The 5147-nt window shown below is 44.3% G+C and overlaps 1 pseudogene; it reads right to left on the bottom strand.

Moving 5' to 3' along the window:
* Positions 1-2693: 2693 nt before the first annotated feature.
* LOC114041289 lies at positions 2694-3621 on the bottom strand (annotated as a pseudogene).
* Between the last annotated feature and the right edge of the window lie 1526 nt (positions 3622-5147).

Below are 5147 nucleotides of genomic sequence, written 5' to 3' on the forward strand. Positions count from 1 at the left end.
CTTTGCAACTTCTACTGCCTGCAAGAGTCAAACAGTAAATGTTTAATCAGTTTTTCAAATACTTGAGGACCATTGGCATGTCTTCCCTGAGCCTTCTCTTCTCCAGTATAAACATCAATTATTCCTTCAGCTGATGTTCATGACACAGAAGTGCATGCCCTTCACCATTTAGATTGTTCTCCTTGGGGTAGCTAGGTGGCACAGTGGATAGAGCGCCAGAGTCAGAAGGATCAGAGTTCAAATCTTGATCTCAGACCAGACACTTGACACTTACTAGGTGTGTGACCCTGGGCAAGTCACTTAACCCCAATTGCCTCGGTATGGGAAGAAGCTGTTTTAGATTGCTCTCCTCTTGAGTTTCTTTTGTTTATTAATGTCTATTGAATGCCTGGTTAAGAAGATAGTACATGAAAACAGAATGTGGATTTCTTGACCAAGCTTAAAAAATAGGAATGACATGCTCTTGTCCAGGGAAGGACTGTGTACCTAATAAGGGCTGATAAAAATGTATTGGTCTGAAGTCTCACACATCTAATTATGAGACTTCAAACTGAAATGGAATCAAAAGGAAAAATGGGATCAAAAAGGGAAAATATTTATCCACTAGGCTAGAAGGCATACATTAAGTAGCTACAATATAGGAAGAATACCAGCAGAGACCCCCAGAAATTCACAAGAGACAAAATCTAAGAAATCAGTAATAAAACCCTTATCTCAGATGACTATACATAAACACATAAAACAGGAATAATGAGCAAGGAGAACTAGAAATCTTAACATAAGGCAAATTTTACCTCATAGGTATAACTGAGAACTGATGATATGAAATTCATGGCAAGAATATGGCTCTGGAAGGTTATGCCCTAGGAAATGAGCAGAGAGAGAAGTGTCTTATCTGGGGCAGAAGGATAACCTGCCTTTTGATAGGTCCCCATTTTAACTAATTAATCTTCCCAACTAGGTGCTAGGCCAAATTGTTTCTATGCTACCTAAGGATGAGTGTGCAAGTCCTAATCTTCTAAATTTTAGTAGTGAGAAGCAAAGCCCATAACTGGAATGTATTACTAGAACTTATACCATATTCAGAATCAGCAAAAAGTATGGGGGTAGAATGAATAAAAGGCTTTTTATTAAGTAGCACAAAACTCAGGCAGCTGGTATTACAATGGAGAGAGCACTGGGACTAGTCAGGAAGACCGGAGTTCAAAGCTGACTTCAGACACTAGCTGTGTTACCCATGGCAAGTCACTTCACCTCTGGCTCAATTTCTTCAACCATAATATGGAGATGATAATAGCCCCCATCTGGCAGAGTTGTTGTGAGGATTAAATGTGATAATATTTGTAAAATGAATTTTATAAATGTCTATTCTCTTCCCTCTTTCCCTTAGATGAAGCATCTGCCTTATCTTGTGCTCTGTGACCACAGCCTTCCTCCTTCATTTTTCTAATGAGGTTGGCTTCTGCTTTCTAAGTGTGCAGTTCTCAATCTCTGTAGGACCAGCAGACTGGATGACTTGGGAACAATTAGGAACCTCATGCCTGATGTCTGGAGCACTACTATCTCAAAGCCTCCTCTCTCAGATTTGTTTGGATCCAGGGTCCCTGGCTTCCTTTATGGAAAGGAAGGGCTCTCAATACTAAAACAGAACAAAATCTCTCAAAATTCAGGCTGAGAATAACATGGTCACCTGGGCTTTAAATGTGGTTCTGAAAACCTTGTAAACTCCATGGGAATTCTGGGGTTCCAAGATAGCTTGTAATTCTGTGATTTTTTTTTTTAACTCACATTCCTTTCTGACTGAAACAAAGGCAAAGCACAGTATTTAATACAAATAGCTGTTTATTGACCCACAAAACTTACTGACTCAAGTACCAAAAGACATCTAGTTATAGGACAAGTTGCAGAAGGAAATCTCTTAAAATAAAAAACACTAGCAACTGCCCAAAATCAAGGTGCCCCCCCAAACCCATCCCTGCAGACTTTTCTGTGACCATTGTGGGCCCAATTCTCAGAATTATTTCCAAGGCCATTATCCTAGATAGTGCATTTATCTCATTAAATTATCTGGTGGTATTTGAGGGAAAGGTGGGCATTGGATTGGGACAGATTTCAGGTCCTGGGGAAGTATAGAAGGGACCACCTATGATCACAGTCACAAAATAGCCAATTAATATATAAAGTAGTAAACAAAACACCATTTCCAGGTTTCCGCTTCCAGATTCCAAATACCAAGTTCTCTTGTCTTCCCAATATCAAGTTCAGATCAAAGTCTGTAAACAATTGTAAATCCAGTTTTCACAGATCTGCAAAGGGAAAAATCAGCATCAATAACATTGAAAAAAGATCATAAAACTAAGAGCTGGAAGGAACTTTAGAAATAATTTAGTACATTCCTCTTATTTATAGGAGGAAACTGAAGTTCTGAGGTTAAGTGTTTACCAAAAGTTACATAGGTTCTTAGTAAGATTCTTGGACTCCTGGTCCAGTGCTCTGGCCATATAATAAAACTGGTATTTCCCTTCCTTTCAGAGGTCCCCTTTAGCTCCTCCCAATCCTGCAAAACTCCCCTTAGAGAGAAAAGAATAGGCTGAGTTAGGAATAAAAGGAAAAAAAAGAAAGAAAGAATTTAGACTGTTAGGAAAAAAACCAAGGGAGACAAGGGGAAATAATAGTGCAATAGAAATTGGGATTTAATCGACCCCAAATATACCTGTCTTAGACAATGGAGCCTCTTTTTGGGCTTGGGTATGGAGGTTTTACTGAGGGTATGTGCTGTAGGATGGAGACTGGCCTGAATAGGCAGGCGCCGTGGCCAAAGGTGTGCTCAAATGCAACGCCAAGTCCAGGTGCTCCTGGACCAGATTGCAGCTGTTTCTGCATTTGCTCCAGCTGGAGACTCTTGGAATGAAGAGATGGGGAAGGGTGACTTTTACCCTTCTTCATGCTTCCCAGGCCCAGGTGCAATAACTCAATCAGGTTGAGCAGGAGGCAGAGGCCACTGACTGCATACATGACCAGCAAGAAGATGGTCTTCTCTGTAGGACGAGATACAAAGCAGTCCACGGTGTGAGGGCAAGGGCTGCGCTGGCAGATATAGGAGGGAGGCACTTCCAGGCCATAGAGCAGGTACTGGCCCAGTAGGAAGGCCACCTCTAAGGCAGATCGGATCAGCAACTGCCCAACATAGGCTCCCAGGAGGCCGTCCCGGCGGATCCTCCTGCGACCATCGTGGGCTCCATCCTCAGGGGACTTCTTGGACTTCTCTTTGATCATGGGCTCCCTCTCTTCCTCCTCTTGTTCCTGGGTCCTCTGGCGCCGGGACAAATGGTGCACGGCATAGCCCAGGTAGAACACGGTGGGTGCAGTGACCAGGATGATCTGGAACACCCAGAAGCGTACGTGGGAGAGGGGTGCGAAGGCGTCGTAGCAAACATTTTGGCAGCCTGGCTGTGCTGTGTTGCAGGAGAAGCCACTTAGCTCGTCCCGGTAAATGGCCTCCCCGCCCACAGCCAGGAGTACCAGGCGGAACACTACCAGGACGGACAGCCAGAGCTTCCCCACCAGAGTGGAGTGCTGGGTCACAGCCTCCAGCAACCTCGTCAGGAAGGCCCAGCTCATCTTCGGTCTTCCTAATTACTCTGCGTGACCTGAGGACGGAGCAGCGAGTGAGGAACGCACGGGTGTCCCGGGACCCCGATTTAGACCATTCAGATTCAAGGACCCTAACCCCCGAGTATCCGGTCTTCCCATATCCACGACCTTTACCTATGAAAACCTCTCTTCTCTGCATTCGTTCCCTTTACCCCAAACCCAGGATTACTCTGCTCCAGTTTTCCCAGTCAGCCTCATTTGGATCTTGGGACTGCGCTGAAGCTGAACCAGAGAGGAGGGATGGGGAGTCCTTAGGTGAAACAAGTAGTCTAACAGTCTCACAGTCTGTGTGTGTGTGTGTGTGTGTGTGTGTGTGTGTGTGTCTGTCTGTCTGTCTCTGTCTCTCTGTCATACACACACACTATCTCCCACTCCAGTCTTCCCAGAAGAGCCTCCCTCCCTCGCACTTTCACCCTAAATCAACCCTTCTTGCCCATATCTCACCTAGGATCCGAGATTCCAAAGAGACACAGAAAAACGAGGTAGTGGTGACCCGCGGGAAAATTTAAATCCTGGGCTAAGAGGCGCTAGGGGTTGGACCTTAGTAGGTTGGGGCAGGGTCTTGACCGTTGCCCCTCCCTCCTATACTTGGTTTGGGTTGCTGCAGAAAGAGCCAGGAAACAATGGAGTCGGACAAGTTTTTATTAAGTGACTATTGTGTACTAGGCATTGTAAGTGGCAGGGATACAAAGAAAGGCAAAAAAAGAAAATTCCTACTCTCAAGGAGCTCATGGTCTAATGGGGAAGATAACACAGAAACAACTATGTTCAAGCAAGAGATTATTACACACTGGTGCTTCTCAGGCTCAGATCCTGTTATGGAAAGCACTGAGACGAAAAGAAATTCTCCAGTCTGACACCTTGAGATAAGTGGCTTGCTTTGCCCCCCTGAAGAGGTTTTGGAATGATTAAGGTAGGATTCGCTGGAATGCTGGAGGCTGGAAGGTTGGGAAGGCATTTCCGCTCCCTGCTATTATTCTCCTACTCCCTTTTCTCTCCCTTTCTATCTTCGTTCTCTCCTCCCCCACACCTTTCTCCTTCCCCTACTAAATCTCCTTCCCTTTCTTTTTCTCTCCTCTTCCCAGATGTGCTTTTCTCCCTCCTCATAAATTACTTTGGTATTTTGAAAAATCGTATCATTTGGTCAAATTCACAGAATGTGTATTGTGAATTAGTAGCTGAAAATTACTCATCATATAACAAGGCCCCCACTTCCGGGACCTAGGGAATGTCTGTGGAACCATCCTGGATTAAACTGGTTCAGTTTTCTTTCAGTTTTCACAGCCCCAGGGTACAGTAAGCTGGGAGACCTGGTCTAAAGGATGGGGAAATACAAAACAAAACAAAACAAAAAGATGAACCTTTGGCTACAGAATATGAAGATTCATAAAGCAGTAAAGTAGACTTTCCATTTTCTGTCTATTTGGAATTCTAAGCAGGCTTCATCCTCCACCATAGGCATCCATTCTCTATGAGGCCATTGGTCATCTTCT

Source organism: Vombatus ursinus, unplaced genomic scaffold (assembly GCF_900497805.2).
Source record: "Vombatus ursinus unplaced genomic scaffold, bare-nosed wombat genome assembly UNPS02014171.1, whole genome shotgun sequence".
Taxonomy (NCBI): domain Eukaryota; kingdom Metazoa; phylum Chordata; class Mammalia; order Diprotodontia; family Vombatidae; genus Vombatus; species Vombatus ursinus.